Genomic DNA, 17,955 nt, shown 5'->3' with positions numbered 1-17,955 from the left:
AGCAGGTTCTCTTTTCTGCAGTAGAACAAGAAAAAGCCTCTCTATCACAATAAACTATACTAAACAGCAGTCCTCCTACACTGCTTGAGTTTGTAACATTATCTGTTGCTTTAAAGTAGCATTTTCATTTGATGATACCAGGGATTTGCTAACGGTATTTCCTCTGTATTTTTCCCCTCTTGGTCTCTTAGTGTGGATTTCTTTCTTTGCTTGCATTTTGTTTTCAAAAACCAGAATTACAGCGTGCATTTATAGTTGCTATTAAACAAAGTGGTGGTAGAATTTAATTGGAACACAAAGGCAGTGTAGTGTCAGCCCATTAGTTATTATAATTAGCACTGCACAGTTATTAGCGCTGTACAGTCCTGCCAAGAAATTCTCGTGGGCTCGGCTCGGTCCCGAGTGTCAGCGAGTTGTGTTCTGTTTGTCTGGTAAAATGAAACCCAAGCTCAGTGCTGGGTGCTGCTGTTCTGAAGGCAGTGTTATATTTCTGCTTTGCATTGGTGTAAATCACTGCTGGTTCCATGAGGTGTGGTGCCAGTGGGAATGTAAAAGGCGATAGAGAGTCCTAATGAACATCAGTCCAGGGAATAAGAAATGGGAACTTGCCATTGCCCAAATAAGAAGGTGCAAACTCTGCTTCCTTCTCATGTCCTCACTGGCAATGTCTTTGTGTCTGGCGGTCAAGTTTCTGGAGGGTTGTGCGAGCTTCACTCAACTGATGGGACTTTGTGCTGACAAATTTGGGGTCGTGCCCTGCAGTCACTGATATTCGTGGTGTGGTGCTTTCACTTCACTCCATAGACCAAGTGGAGAATGTTCAGAAAAGGGCTATGAAGTAAATCAGGCGATCCTATTCTATGGAAAGCTTAGATCTTAAACTGTGCTAGTGAAGTCCCTGCTTAGTTAACCCAGGAAATTTGAGGATAAGAGGGATACAAATATGCTCTCTGTATAGAATAAAAGTAAACTTGGGAGGGGAAAGAACATTTAAGGCTAGCAAATAAGATTGGCAAAACAAGAAAAATGGAGATGTTGCCCAGAAATCAATTTTAGCTTTGAGAAGAAGTTTGAATTTTACCAGATTAAATTTGATGCTCACCTGTGATCAATTCCAGGAGCATCTACAATGTGTAGAAGATGCATCTAGTTTTATGTTCCAGTATTTGCTCTAGATAACACTGACTGTGGCTCAGCTCCAGAGGACCAAGTCCCAGGCAGGGTTTCTGGTGAGTAGTTAAACTTAAGCAAGACTGAGCTTGTTTGAGGGTTTTGGTTTGTTATTCTGAAGGGCCTGAAGAGGTATGCCAGTCTGCGGAAGGAATCTAGAAGCTGTCTTCTATTTTCATAAGGTGCTTTGGGAAATGCAGTCATTACTACATGAAAAAAAGTGCAGATTTTTGGTTAGCTAAGGAAGCCTATTTCCCTCCCGTTGTCTTCATGGCTGCGCCTCTCTGCAGGCTATGCAGAATCTCCTCAGGGTTGTGCTTGTGCCTGTCGTCAGTCTCTCATTGTAGGCTTTATAATATGATCTTTCATCCCTGCCCAACATTATGTTGAAAACTTGTAGGAATAAGCACCTCTTGCCAAATCTGCCAACCGGTCGATTGATTTAGTACACTTACAATTAGATTTGACCTAGACCGTCTGGGTCTTGAGGTTGTACTGTGCAGTTGGGACCTCTGAGAATCCAGGGAAGATGGCAGGAGAGCAGTTTTCATACGAGGAGGAAACAGGAATGCTTCGCACTCCAGGCAGTGAGTGCTCCATGCATTTCCGTATCCCAGAGTATAGAGTGATTTTAAGCAAATAACACGAGAAAAATTGTGGGTTAATCATTCCCATAAATTGCCAGTCCTGGGCTAGGATATTTTAGAGAAAGCATGTACTTCAGTGCCCGACAGGCTGATTTCCCAGCTTTAGGGCTGTGCTCACACACAGCATGGTTGCATAAGCCTCACTTATTCTAAAACAAACAAACAAAAAACCCCTGCTGAAAATGCATTAAAACTAAATGCACTGTAGCAAGGTTCGGTTCTGTTTCTTCTACTTGTAGCAGAAGGCGAATGTCTGGGGTTGCTATACTGTCTTTGCACGCTCTGTTGTATTTCTTGTTTGCTAAATGCTACCAATTTATTTTGAACCATATGAAACAAAATTAAAAATCATTCTAGAGACTGATTTTTTTTTTTTTGAAGTTGTGTAATGCAAGTCTAATTTAAGTAAATTTCTTCAAAGGCACAGCAGACCCCTGTGCTCTCTGACTGGGTAGTGATGTGGTTATATCTTTAAATCTCTATATTCTACAGTAGATTTTTTTTTTTTTCCCCATATAGAAAACCCCACCCATATCTCTGCAGTATCTGCAGCATGAATTAGAAAGTCCATTGGGACATCTAGGTCAGCATGAGCAGATCTGACATCAGCCTGCAGATTATGCCCACAATCAAAAGTGCTGCAGTTGTTTTTCTTTCCTCCCCCTCTTTGTACTAGGAAAAAACTATTCTCAAATGGCAATTCTAAGAAATGTTAAAATGCCTCTACAGACAGGCTTGTCAAAATGCCATTCTCTACATCAGAAAAACCTCCTATGCCTTGTGTGTAGAGAATATATATAATCCAATAATGTGTATTTGCTAATGCAGTATTGACTGGAATTCCGAAACCCAGCAGAGGAAGGAAGCTGAAAGCTGATGAAGATGCAGAGAGGAAAAATGAAACTGTGTTATCTGATAATAAGAGCTTTCAGCAGCAGAACCGGTGGCCGGATTCAGAGCTCAGTGGCATTGCTGTCTAACGAGAGCTACTCCACCAGCTTCACAGAATTGCTCTGTCTACTTCTATAAATGAATTTGCCCTGAATTAGCAAATCTATACCAAAATACCACTTCTTGCTTCTGTCCCCTGTCTGCCGAGCAGGCATTGCCTACATATTATTTTTTTTCTCCTTAGATCTGTATATTAAGACATAGCTCTGAATTCTCCAATTTCCTGTGCTTTTCACAACCTTAGGGTCTGTCTTTTACATCCTTGTGCTATTTTTACAATACTCTAATTATGTTGGCCCCAGTGGAATTATGCCTGATACAGCCTAGGGTAAAACTAAACTTGAGCTCCCCAATTCTAAACCCAGTTATACATTGGTTTAATTCACTGGAATTAACCTTAATTTACCACGTTGTACCTTGGGACAAAAATTATCCCTCAGGATGTTGTTAAAGCAGCTGGGAATAGTCATGTTCCCTAGTAACTTGCTTTGAAGTGAGGTGGAAACCGTAAAGATTTCTATATTCCCTATAGAATAGGAACTTGTGTTTATATTTTCACTGTGGGCCATCTGAAAGTGGAGTAAGGTAGAGAGATTGCGCCTGAGAGGTTATGGCTTAAGTAGAGGTGACAGGCAGAGACTGGGAAAGGAAAGTAGCTGATGCAGAAAGAAGTCGAAAGATTAACTTGGGTTCATTCTGCAGATCAGTGGCAGTTCTGGAAATACAATTCACATCTAGTGCCCAAGGCACACTCCCTGTTAGAAGAAAATCCCATGGTTTTTTTCACACGGAGTTTTTGCACAGTCTAGCTAGCATTTCCCATCTAATCACAAACCATTACTTTCCAGGACAGAAAGTCTGGATTGTATCCTATGCCCCATGTGTCTCACCTGGTGAATATCTGTGTCTTTTCAACAAGCTGCAAGAGGTGCCCGCCTCTCTAGTGGCCTTAAATCCTGGTGATGGACCAGTAAATCTGCAGCTGGGTGCCTGAATCTGAGCGCAGTAAACTTAATCATGCTCATGCACAGACCGTACAGGAAAACCTGGGTGGCTTCATGTCAATCTGTGAAACAAGTGTGGCTTCATGTGTTTTATCTCAGCAGTGCTGATGATCTAGTGAGGTATTCTGGTATCTTCCTGCTGCTAGGTACAGAATAGCAGAGCCAGATTTAAGCTGCAGAGAGAGATGCTGCTATGCTGGTAGTGGGATAAATAATAAATCAAAGCCAGATGGGATGGCTGTTTCTTAATCAAAGGCCAGTACTGGACTGTGCCTTTCTGTCACTTGAATGGTGACACGCTTGGATTACGGTCCAGAGGAACCTTTGTTCCCCTGCAGAGTCCCATTAGCTTCCCGTGGGCAAAACGGTCTGTCTTTGAGGACTCGGTTGCAGACTTTATCTTCTGCTAGAGATGACTATAAGTACTTTCTTTTATTATTTTCCTGACTTGAACACCTTCCAGTGCTTGAATGCAGTAAAAATGACATTTAGAGAGCAAATTTGGACATAATTCTAAGTTCTGAAGTATATTGGAATAGAAAACTCAGTGGAAGGACAGAGTAAAAAAAAAAATTAAATATCCTTCTAAAACCCATAACCTTTCTGTCCTATTAGAAGACAAATAGTTTTAAGTTTCTCTGCTTATATAAATGCAATACACTAACTTTATTATTGCTTTTTTTTCTTCTGGAAATTCCAGTATGACATGAAAAAGATGTCAGCTAAAGATCAGCTAATACTAAATTATGCTAATACTTTTCTTCTAACCTCTTTTTTTCTGATTATGGATCCAGGGTAGGGGGAATAAAAGCCTTGAATGTGATTGTCTGTAAAAGACTTTCATTAGCATATTTTTCTTGCAGTGCATGGCACATTACATGCCAGTAATGGAAACATAGGAGGGCAAAAGTTGATACTTTGGCGTAGCTTCTGTATGCCTAGATCAAATGGGAGATCTGTCTTTAATGACTGAGTGCTTCAGCAAAAAAAAAAAATAAAAATTCTATGCTTAAGTGTAAGGATTAGTGACATAATTTGACAGCAATAATTGGTTCGGAAGAGCTTGCACAAGAGGTACAGCATCAGTGTTAAGCATTACTTGTGAATGGAAACATAGGGAACTGGGGGAGGCAAAAAGATAATTTTGGGGTGAGGATGAGGGGAATGTGAGTTAGAGCCTGACGAGGCTGGGTCAGCTGCTGTGCGACAACTGTGGAACAGCAACACTGTGGTTCCTCTCTGCCTCCTGACTCATCACACGCGTGCGAAGCCCAAACAGCTGTGCAGTGCAAAGCACACGAGGCTTGGAAATGAAGCTGGTAATTCTGCATACAGGTGGATGAGCCTTTCTGCTGTGGAGCAGTGAAAAGCTGGTAAAACTGGTGACCCTTGCAACAATCCATATCTTTACTTTTCCCCTTTAAGGCTTCACACTGTGACTTAAATAAGTGTCATTGGGCTCCCAGGCTTTGGGTGAATTTGACCTACAATGAATATGGATTATCTAATTTTGCAGCACCTGTTTAATGGATGCAATTAGAATGAAGTGCCTGGACTCACCTGGAGCTTGAGCCATGCTGAGAAGTGTTTGTATTTTGCTTTTATTGCTGGGTAACTATTCTTTTTCCATTTCATATTCTGAAACTTCATTAATTAAAGCACCGTTCTCTTACGAATGCAAAGCATGCAAAGAGTTTGCAGTGTCAAAGGCCATTGGGCTGAATATGTCCAAAGAGGACACCATACTGATAGATACAACGTTAAGGACCTGTGATTAGGTTATTAAATAGTAATGAGTAATTTTCTCCCAATTAGTGTGCTGCAGCTAAAATTATACCCTCTATTAAGGGGCTTCTGTCTTCCAAGGCACAGGACTTGTTAGTATCGGCCTCTTCCAAGCTCTGGCAGGTCAGTCGATGCTTCTCTGACAATAATGGAAAGTTAATTTAGTCTCTTTTGTGCCTGCGAGTTGTATCTGGCAAAGCCAAGGTGCAGCAGGAACTGCAGATTGACATTTCAAAATCATTTGAAAGCAGTGCTCCTCGTTTGCACGTGTGTTCTGAGCATACATGGTACACAGATGGGAATTAAACAACCAGCTCATCCCAGGATCTTGAGGTTTTTTTATGTACTCAGCCTCCCTCTTAAGTTCGTATTTGGAATTATAACTAAATCTCCAGCTGAGTGAGCTGGCAGAGAGAAGAAAAAACCAGTTTATACCCAGAGCTGTGGTGGGGATGATTTCAAATGGAGACAACCACAGAACCCAGAACTGGAAATTATGACAAGGGAATCCCAGATTCTCTGCAAACTTTAGTGCTGTCCTTCGGTGCTCTACTCCAGCTCCTGAGTTTAACCATTTTGTTTCAAGAACTGTTTAACACCAGCAGTTTTACATTAAAAAAAAAAGAAACCCTGAAATCCTTAAGACTGTTCTTTCTTTGACCCAGAGATCTCCACTGCTGTCAGAATGCAATTAAAAAAAAAATAAACACAACCCCCCACAACGCTACAGGAGGCAGCTGGGATGAGCTCAGATATGGTCTGAAGGACAATAAGGTGCCCTGAGGACTGGTATATGAATCTGGAAGGTGTGCAAAGTAGCAGTCCATGAGGTAATGTGGCCATCCCTGCCGTATTCCTAATGGGCTGCCCTCCTGCTCTGCAGCGGAAAGAGGGAAGTTATGCTAAATGACAGCATCCAGCTGGGGCTGCTATTGCTTCAGTCACTCAATAGAAGAGGTTGGGTTTTAAAAACTATTTTATTGCAACCAAGACGACTTTGAGCATGTGATTTATTTGCATTTTTAGAGCTGAAAATAACTCAATTTGTAAGAAACTTTTTCCTCTCTGCACTCAGTCCCTCAGCAGATAGCTCTGTTAACTCCAGCAGTCAACTCTAGTAGAGCTAGTGCTTTTACAATTAGGCCAGAACAAATCTCAAGCAGCGAGACCCCAGCCACACCAGTCGCTGTGCAGACACGGTGCTAGCCCCAGTCAGCTGCTGGGGTGAGCAGAGAGAGGGTTGAAAGGAAAAATTTTGGGTTCGGAGCCATCGCAGCATGCAGGGAGAGCGGGCTGGGCTTGCTCCTGTGGTTCTACGGTTTTAGCCACACAACAGCCATGTCTCAGGTTGGCGGATTGTTTTGGAAGTGACATTAATTTGTGATTACATCGCCCTCTGGTTTCATCACTGCTGTGTTTGTAAGAAGCATGTTCCGCTGAAACAGCTGATGTAAAGCTTGGCTTCTGTGTTGTAGATTCAAGGGCAATATCAAATAATCTTAAAACAGCGCTGCCGCTTAAATCGCTTTAGTTGTCATGTCGAAGGCAAACCACTGTGAGCCTTATTCAACACTAAACTTAATGTATTATCTGTTTAAAAGTCTGAGCCAACGTCTGTGAAATGAATGGGGCTAAACATGGGGTTGTCTGGTCTAGTACTTTCGGTTTAATGGTTGTCAGCCCTTAACATCGTAAAGTCAGTGTAACCAGATCACACGGCTCCTGACCCTTGAACTTGTTCTGGGCACTCAGTTATCCTTGTCTTAGTAGTACCTTCTGGATTGCAGCTTGGTGGATTGATGTGAATCTAGTCAAAATTGAAGATCACGGAGAGAGAAAAAAAGAGTCTGGAAAAAGGTGATGTGAAGGGATATAGGTAGTTCAGCAAGTTCAAATGCCTGCTGGAATCTGGAATCCACACAGGTACATGGAACGTATAATGTAATGATCCATCTGTGATGAAGTGTTGGCAATGATTTCTCTTGAATATGGATTGGCAAAAATCACTGTGCTATAGCTATGCTTCCCTAGCTATTAACTGAATAGCTGAGTTTGATATTTTTTTTTTCTTCTGGCTGATTTTTCATATTTTTATTAGTGAAGATAGGTTCTAGCTGCTCTCACATTAGTGAGGCTCGGCAGCATGACTCAGAATTACACCAGTGCAATGTAGTTGAGGGCCAAGCCCATGAAGCCAAATCTCTGGGAGTGTAAATCAGCGCAGTTGAGGACGTGGGTCAGTTTTTGCAACTGCAGGCCTGGCCCACAGTGTACATACAAAATCTGCCTGGAGGGTTCACCCAACGCTGACATTCGGTCTCTTGTTACAGTGACTGATTTAAAAGCCGCTTGCAGAGAAATTCAGGCTGCCTGGAACTTTGTGTTCTTTCCAGACAAATATTGTCTCATTAAGGAAGTAAATGATGATAACATCTTAAAACTTCAGCCGGGGTTTGTCTTTGAATGAGTTTTAGTCCTGACACTTTTTTTTTCTAATAAGCTTGGAAAACCTCCAGAAATTCTTAATTAATTGGCTTCCTCAGAATCTGTTGAATTCCTCTGTGTCCTGAGCAAGTTTATCTTCGGAGCACTGTAATAACGTACTGAATGAACGTTTTCTTTCTCCAGTGACTGTATGAGCATGTGTGACCCACTGCTCTGTCCACTTATTTTTGCATTTCTAAATTGGACCTTCCACCAGGACTCATTCAGGACACAAGGGGAGATTCAGTAATTCATGATGCAAGCCAGTAATAGGTATTTTGTAAAACGTGGAGCTGTTACAATTAACAAAATCAGTTTAGTTTCTCCCCCGGGGGAGGAGGCGTTGCTGCATATCTGGATGGGATTTTCATGTTTTGCTTTAAGGGGTTGCTTGTTGCAGCGGAGGGAGCTGCTCTGCACTTGCAGGTATTGCAGGCCGAAGTGCTGAGGAGTCTTAATGAAGCGGCACTTCCACTCAGACATGATCTTGCAAGATCTTGTATCCTCAGCTCCTATTGAATTATCTGGCTTTTTGTCAGGATAAGCTATGTGGAAGGCTGTAAGACGGTACTTTGTGACTGCAGTTGGCTTAATTGTATGCTTTGAGGCGCTCTGCTGCAATTTTTCAGTGCTTTCGGGCTCCCTTAAACATCCATCTCCTTGGTTTGTCTGAATTGGCAAAGCTTTGACTTCAACGGAATTGGGCTGGGGAGGAACTGGTACTAAAAAGACCTCTTGAGATGGACCGGGGACCCCAGTGAATGCAGATCAAAAAGTGAGGCGTGAGGGGCCTGTAGGCATTGCGCAAACCCTCTGCACGGGGAAGAATTTTCCCCTGAAGTCTGGGAAGATAAAAGGAGTGAGCACAGGGGAGATCTGCATTTAGTTTAGGGAGATATTATAAATGCTGTGCTATCTTATGATGTACTTGGTATAATTATTAATCGCATGATTAAGTGTTTGATGTTCTTCATAGCCAAGTTATCAACATGTTCAACATTAATTCTGCTTGTACTGCTTTATGCAACTTTCATGCCCCATAAAATGCATGTTAAGTACTAGGAATGTTTAATAATGATGTTTTCACTAGGGCATGATTTTAAAACTCCCATGGGTTAAAAAAGATGAAAAATAGCAACGAATAAACTTTCTTTGACAGGACAGGTAAGGAAACAGAGCTCATCGTTATTTGAGAAAGGATCTTGAAACAGTAAAGGTAAATAGTAAAGAAGCTTTTATTTAGTTTGTCAGTGGCACAGATTTAAACCAGCATCGAAGTCAGTGTCGTGATTGGTTTCCTTGTATTAATATTAGAAAGTGAAGAGCTCTTTAGTGGTGAGTAATGAAAAACCTAATTCAATAGGAGTAGTCTCTTTAGTTATCTTTCCAGTTGTGCTCTGCATTGCTTTTGGTAGCAGGAGTGATTTCTCTGGTCATTTTAGGATATATATATTCATGTATATACTTACTTAGCATTGGCAGCTGTTAAGTGGATAACAAATGGGTACAGCGTCTTTTAAACTGCTCATTGACAAAATGAGATGGGGAAGATTCGCTGCTTTGGAATAGCTGAGGAACAGATAAAAGCTTCAAGCAACGTTGTTTTAGATTATTACTGCAATTTTATGGGCCAGTGAAAAGCAAAAAGTCTATTTCTCATACCCGGCTACTCTGTCTAGTAAATCAATAAATAACTAATGGCAGTCATTTTAACTCCATCCCTAATGGATTGTTGTCCTGTTATTAAATGTGTGCAAATTGAAAATCCAACAAGAGCAGAAGAAAAAAATGATCTTGTGTGAGTGTTAGTTGCCCCAGAACTGCTGGGAAATATGAAATGTAATTTAGGACTATTGTTTGCTGTAAATATTTGTAATGAAATCCAAGCATCAGTAAGAAACACTGGAAAGAAGAGTTGGAACTCAACAGTGCTTTCTAATACTGAAAAAATTAAAACCTGTGGGCTGGTCTGGCTTGAAGTTACGAGAAGGGCTACTGCTGCTGCGGTTGTGAATAGGAAATGAATCTTGGGGTGGCCAAGGAGATATTGGAATATAAAGTAAAAAAAAATGAATTGCAGATCTGAACTCTGAAGTACATTTATGCTGCAGTTTTAGTTAGGTATATAACTTGCTTTCATTTCTGGCTGTAATTTGATTTTTCAGCATTGCTATTGAGCAACTTCAGTGTTCTAACCTCCTGGCCTCTTTCAGTGTTTCCCCATACCATGTACTGTTTACTCTGCAAATACGCTAAGCCTTTGTTTGTAATGTATTGTTTTATAAATATCCCTGATATACATGCCACAATTTACCATGTGCTAAAATTAGCTGCAGAAGCAGAGCATTAATCAGTTGATATCTTACTTGGTATTTTGCTGCACTCTCTCTCAATAAAGCGTAGCTGTGCGTAAAAATTGCAGCCATACCCCTGAATTAAACTGATGTTTTAGCTGAGTAACCTCCCAGTTTGGATGACTTCAGTTGTAGTAGAGAGTGAGCTGTCTCCTAACCCACTCAGTTTAAGTATTTTCCACTGCAGAGAGTTTGTTCCCTTTTTCAAATTCTGTTGTAATGAAGAATGCTATGGGAAGTTATCTAATTCTTTCACGTCTTCAAAACGTGCTGTTCGTTTCTGCAAAGAAAGCCTGTCTGTGATGTACTTTTGCCCTTACTAGAGAAACTGCTCAAACTTTTTTCTTTTTTTTCTTTTTTTTTTTTTTTTTAAAAAAGCCAACATAGCGACAAAATTCACCATTGATATCTGCGGGCTCGCTGCCATTGTCTTCAGCAGAGTTGCATCTGTTTATCCCAATGGCTCAATTCATCTTTGAGGCTCAGTCTCCATTTCCCTTCCGAGCAGGGGTGATTGTTTTTCCTGCTGCTCTGCAGACAAAGGGCTATTGTCTACGCAGCACAACAGAGTGCCAAGCAAGAATAGCTGAGCTAGGTTTGAAAAAACTAACTTATTAGATGTATGCAGCTTCTCCGGAGTATAATGGTTTCTGATACCCACTATAACTTTGTTAGGGTTGATTGTTTCTGCTTAGCACTGTAATGATATCGTTCTCAGAGCCAGTACTAGCTGAACCCCTGTCTTGCCCAGTGAAATACTCCTGCGTTCATGTGATGGGGACTCAACGGTTGATACTTAGTCAATAGGTTTGATTGAATTTCTAGTGAAATCAGTTCATAAGAATTAAATTTAAAGAGGGGGAGGTATATGTGATTTCACAGTCTGAACATGCGTTAGGTCAACTTTGCATGGGAATTTTAACAAACTGCCAGATTGCTCACAAGTGAGAACTTTTACAGAATAACTTAATGTATTTGACAACACTGCGATATGCAACTGTTTCGTTCCTGCAACTGAGACTTTCTCATGCCACAGTGCCAGTACTTATTATTCATCGCTTCATGTACAGAAGGCTGGACCTTCTGTCTAACACGGATCTCTTCAACCTTCAAGAGCTTGTCAAGAGTATCCAAAAGTAGGACAAAGCTGTGTGCTGTCCTACTAATGTGTTGCAACATTTGGTTCCAGTTTCCTGCCAGTCTAAATCCTAGTTCAGTGTATAAACATCTCCGCAGTCATAGCAGCAAAGAGTCATCTTCTAACTTCATGCAAACAGAGTAGGTAGCTACAAGAAACTTTGGAGTAAAAGTCATTGCCGGGTTGTATCTCACATTGTTTTGATTTAAATACTAGAAATTTCTGTGTCTGAGAGAGAAAATAGCTGTCGGTAGGGTTGTATGTGGCTTTGACCTTGCTGGCTTGTCATTTGCAGACTGAGATGTCTAATAACTTCAGATGGTTCTAGCTCAATAAATGAAGTTTATTACTCTTGACTCCTACTGATTTGGCGACCCTTATTGGGGAAATGGCAAAGATTTTCTAAGTTTCTTGATGCGGCCCATATTGCAAATTTACTGCAGTTGCCCTTCAGGTGACATTTCCCCTACTTTACAAATATGTCTAGTATAATTGAGTTTTACAGCATGAATATGTTTAAAGCAGCGTAATAAAATTAACGGATAAGTAAATCATCTTTTATTGCTTATAGAATATAATGTAAAACTGCCTCCTTTTTCTAAAGAGCTCAGTGAGAGTAAATTTGAATGTTAAACCAAATAGTAAGTAAAATCAGAACCTGGTATTTAACAATCTTTGGAGTATTGGTATTCTTTCATTCAGTCCATTGACCTGAAGGGAAACCAGAGGTCCAGGTAGTATTTCCTTACCTGGATCCTGGTTCAGACAAACCCGAATGAATTGGTGGTTCTAGCTGTTCAGAGCAGTGTTTGTTGTTTTTTTTTTTTTTAAAGTTTCCCAGTATCATCAATCGCAGTAAATTACTATCTCAATCTCTACTAAGAAAGACAAAACATTAAAAGGATAATTTGTGATCACATTTTCTGAAGAAAGTTAGCTACATCTTCTGCTTCCCCACCTATACCACCCTTAGCAAAAAATCAGACATACTGGTTTGCAGTCTGCTTTGCCTTTTAAAGCTTTGCTGCTGCAAGCTGATTGCCAAAACCTGCTCTGAAAGGGTGGTAAGTTCTTACTCTGCTCAATCTGTCCAGCACTGTTTCATCTTAATACATAATTTGGGCAACTCTGTTTCACAGAAAACCAGTGAGACTTGAAAATGTTTTGGTTAAGTTACTTTTGAACCAAGATTTGGCGCACAGGAGCACATCATAACTGGGTAAGCTGAAAAGTGGATTTTGCCGTGTGCTGGGGCAGGTAAATACAAGGTAGTTGGCATTGAGTGAAGGGTGTCACTGTCTCCCAGAGGAAAGGCACTAGAAAGTACCTCCCACAACTTGCTTATGCATTTTTTGGACATGCATACTGTCCCCTAAAATTAACAGACCACTTCTCATTGACCTTAACGGGAGTCTGTCTCTTATCTGTATTGGTGCTGGGCCAAAGTGCCTAGTAACACAAATTGAAAATCCAGGGCTCAATCTGGTAACCCAAGCCCTCATTCAGTGGCTTGGTCCTTTTTGGTGGAGTTTTTGCTGAAGATACCAACATCTGCGACAGCCCATTTTGTAAGGTATTAAGAGGAAAATGATAAAAACCACGCAGAGGATCCATGACATGTTGATTTAACACTGAGCCCTCTGCTGCTCCCGTGTATTTGCCCAAGCTGATGGTAAGACAGCTCGTAACCGTTTTGACAGTGAAGTCCAGTAGTGATTTGACCCCAGCATAAACCATTAGCGTGCCTGGCAGCAAACATCCATTTAAACAATAAAAAGTCAAAGGGCAGCTGCAAGTCCAGAAGCGACTGCAGGAGACAGACAATCGGGATCTCGGTACCTGAGATCTCAGGCGGGAGCGTGTGTGCTGCCTGCCAGCGCAGATCTGTTTTCTGGTGACACAGGGCAGAAGGGGACCAGTATGTTGCAGCTCTGCTAAGTTCAGTGGGTGCTATGGCAGTGCCTCTGCCAGTCTGTACAGCTGTGTTGCTCTGTTGTTGGCAGCACAGGCATTCCTTTGTGCTAATTGAAGCTCATCTGAGCTTTTTGCCTGTTGAGTGGGGAGAAGAAAGGTCAGTTCCCAGCTCTCTCATCAGCTTGTGACTTCTGTATGGCAGTGACTGTCATTTTCAGTGAGTCCGTAGAGTTGCTTTGTGCAGCTGTCCCTTGCCAGGTCGCCTCTAGGCATGATGCCAGGGTAAGTGGTGAAGGAGACAGAAGACAGAGGCGTTTCTGTCTGGGTTGCTTTACCCTGGTCAGAGAGACAGAAACTTGGCACCTGAGGGCTCCTTGGCTCCGTGTCTCATGTGCATGCAGGGAAGATGTGACAGTGTCCAGTGCTAGCGCTTGACCCCCCTTTGTATTTATCTCCGTCTGTGAATTATCTGGAAATAACTGAGAGGGGGACTAGGAGGTTTTGTTAATAACAGAGAATAACCTCATGCTTAAGGTGTATTTGGTAAATAAAGTTAATTTTGCACTGAAACTATATAAGATAATTTGTTCATAGCATTTCTCATCCCGGTGTGTCCATGAACTGTATGGAAAAGGTAATGATGGCCACCCCCTTTGGGGACACAAAGGCAAGCCAAGGGTAGCTAGAGCTGGTGCCATGTGGAGCTGGTAAAAGGCAGAGCCGGAGGCGCAATGAGGTCACCTACATCAGCCCAACTGATTTCCCAGTTTACTGGGGGAATAGACGACAGTGATATAGCTTTATAGCATTATATATATTATTAATTGAGAGTATTGTATATACGTATATATACACACGTAAAAGAATACTTTGACAATATATACAGATCTACATTGGCAATTAAATCTTCTTAAAAATAAATTTCAATCTTTAAATTTTAAACCAATATGACTTTTTTTTATACAGTCCACACTATTGTCATAATGAGCCTTCGGGATTTATGTTTTTTCCTACATACGTTTCCATGCCTTTCAATGGCTTCAGTATTAGAGCTTTTAATACAGTCCTCACAAGCAGTTATTTCCAGTATGTTAAATATTGATGTAAATAAGATTTGCACATGAAAGATGAAACAGGAAAGAAGTCTAATCTAGGAGGAAGTGTTTAGGTAGAGACCCAACGTGTAAAGATTTAATGAACACACAGAGACTCACCCTGGAATCGTGCCTTTTGCAGCCAGTGAGATTGGTCTGTACCGTTGCTGCAGAACACTTGGGTTTGGTGGGACCCATGGCCCTGCGCAGAGGGAAAGTGATGTTCAATCCCTGCCTAGAGAGGAGCATTTAGAAGATACATGTTGATTTTTGTACTGTAGACCTCACGGTCTGTCCTGAAGATTTCTGAAATACATAGTACAGCCCATTCATGAACTTTAAAATATTTTTGTGTGTTTTTCAGGATTAATACTTGGTTGTTCATAATTGACCTCTAATTAAAATGCATTGTTTCTAAATTCCATTAAGAATATTATTAATTAAGTGCATAGCGGGGGTGGGCTGCCTGGAGTTGCAGGCAGCAATGTAATGAGTTCTAGCAAGGATTCAACTGCAATGCAGAACAAAGAAAATTCAGTGGGAAAAAAATCCATGATTTATCATCTGTTATTCAGAATTAATTTACATCTGTATCTTCCTCTATTTATAAAGCAGAGTATTTTACATTAATGCATGGTTTGGCATCAGTAGATTTCTTTCTCTTCCCCCCCCACCTTCTGGGAGAAGAAAATGCTGTTCTGTGTATCTGAGAATAGTAAGTAGTTTAGGAAGGTCAGACTGAAAATATGACATCATTTGTCCTATTGGGGTGAGGCACAAATGCTGATGCCATCATTTAGCTGGTGCATTGCTATCTCTCTGCCTTGCTGAGATGCAGTAGGAGAAACGCAGTAAGATGAAAAGTATCTGAGGGTGGGTGAGATAAGATACTGGTTAATTAAAAGCTGAATCCATGCTAAGATACTACACTGACTTTAGGAGTTTCAATTTAAAACTAAACTGACCTCAGTCTGTTCTCAAGGTTAGGATGTGGTTGGAAGGAGAGAACCAGTGAGCCCAAGGAAAAGGGTGTGTTCATGGAAAAGTCAGCTAGGATTAAAAATGAGTTATGCTGTCAAGGGAACTGGGACAATGTTTGCTACCAAGTGCTTTGCATTTACAAGTGAAGCCCGTATCACCTCTGCTGGAGAGATAGTGAAGGTAGGTAGGGCCTTCCTCACTTTACAGGCAAGGAAAAGGGCACGTAATTCAGAAAGCGACTTATTTCCAGGCGCACATGCTGTGTTCTGTAGAGTCCCGTGCATTTCTGCATCTGAGCTCTTTTATTTTATCACCCTGTGCTGCTATCCTGAATACATGCATTCCCTGCCCATCAGTGTGAGCCGGCTTCGCTCTCTGCTTGGAGGCACTGCTTGTGGGACACAGGTGCCCATTTAGAGGGGAAAATGAGATCCCAGTATCTAGTAAGAGGCCAGGAGGCAGTCACGGGGCAGGGGAAGCAATTCCAGACCGTGCATATACTACAGGTTGCTTTTATGTTGTAAGCAGAGAAGCAAATGGCTTTTTCAATTGTGGCTGAGTTGAAAGAGGTTTGCAGTAAAATTGCTGCCAATTAAATGGGTCTTTTAAATAGAACTGTTGGAAAACATTTCCATTTGTCAGCTGAGTGTCCACATGTTTTTGATTAATGCATAAAACAAAACAAATATTATAGGAAAATAAGCCTGCTGTGTTTATCTGTGTAATTCTTCATCTATTGCTCTATGCTGTGAAATCAAGTACCATAAATTCTCGGAGTGAAGTAATTGGAGTGTGGTTCCATTTAATCCATCCATTATTTTTAACCTTGACATGAAGTTTCTTGATGCTGCTTTTTCTTCTTTTTCTGTTAGTTTTTCTTAATTGCTTGTCTTGGCAGCAGGACACTTCAGCTGTCCCAGTGTAATCTACAATACCCTCTGGGAATGTTTCAACAAAGGTTTCTGCAGAGTCAGCCTTTCTGAAAATAAAGCAGATACTGAGGTTAACATAAGAGGTGCATGCTTTGAGGTCACATTGTAATTTTCTTTTTTTTTTTTTTTTTTACTGCATATAGGAAGGACAAGATTGCCTTGAAATCCTGTCTCTCCCTGGGTGCCTTGAAAAGAAGATTATCATAGATGATGTTAAAGGGTTGCTTGGTTATTTGGAACCTACTGTTTGTTTCTTAAGTTATGATATTCATTTCATCTTGTAAAATACTCAAAGTTTTCACCCTGAATTCTGAATTATATGACAGCAAGAAATGCTTTTGTCATTTTGTCCAATTTGTTGCATATCACTCTTTTCCTTTTAAGATGGAATGGAGGGTGAACCACGTAACCTTTAAGCAGCACCAGCATCTTCAGCTCTGACATATAATGTGATAAATTTCAGAAAGATTAATTAATTGAAGTGAAGCAGCTGCTGTTCTCAAAGGTTTCCAATACCTGCTGTGGAAGGACTCTCATCGATCACGCGATTTTGAGGCATTAATAAAGAGGCTTAAGATGTTGGATTTAAGCAGGGAACTCTTCATCTTGGCCCTGGAGCAGCCTAAGGTGTACGTATGCCCCTTCTGCAGCAGGCATTTCATTAAAGACAAGCCTTCTTATTAAGATTTATAGGACATACACTCAGCCTATTTGTTACAGATGTAAGATAATAGCAATTGTTCTATTTCCTCATTTCAGTCAAGTACTGAGAATTAGCTTCAGTATATCTTGACTTTAACATCTCTGGCTTTGCCAAAGCTAAAGTTCTTGATATGTAGGATTTATTAGGCATCAATTTTCCTTCTATTGAGATTTGCCACAAGATATTGTAGAGATAAGTGCTGCTTGTAGAATGGACATTTGCTTTAAATAATGAACATACCTGGAATTAAAATTACATGAAGATTTTAAGTTTGGCGTGCTGCTTGGAATTCAGACCCCTGTGTGTTGGCTGCAGAATGATCAGGAACTGGAAGAGGTTGTCCTTGTCGGTGTGTTACTCCGTGGCTCCTTGCTGCCTCTGGAGCCGCTGGGTTTAGCCATGCACGTGGCAGCATCCCAGGCTGGATGATTTGATTGAGGTGGCGGCTCCCACCTTACCGACATGCTGACAGCGACGCTGAATGTGTCGCTGAGGTGGGTGGGTGGAACATCATGTCAGACAAAGCACTGCATTTTAAATACTGTGTGGGGAAGCTGTGGGATTCACTGCTGTGTGAAATTAAATGCACTTGCTTTCTTGAGTGTGATCGATTACGCTATATATGATAATTGACTGCTTCAGGATGTTAAGTAATTCTTTGCAATGAAATCATCCCTTGTTATCCCTATGCACAGCTTTGCACAGGTTTCTAACTTACCGGATTTAGTATTTCTCTCTGAATGACCTGATCTTTATAGTATTTTTGGCTACAGTCTCCTTCGAGGACTGAGACTCAAT

The sequence above is a fragment of the Rissa tridactyla genome, chromosome 20 (assembly GCF_028500815.1).
Source record: "Rissa tridactyla isolate bRisTri1 chromosome 20, bRisTri1.patW.cur.20221130, whole genome shotgun sequence".
NCBI classification, from domain to species: domain Eukaryota; kingdom Metazoa; phylum Chordata; class Aves; order Charadriiformes; family Laridae; genus Rissa; species Rissa tridactyla.
Note: the sequence above shows the minus strand (reverse complement) of the source record.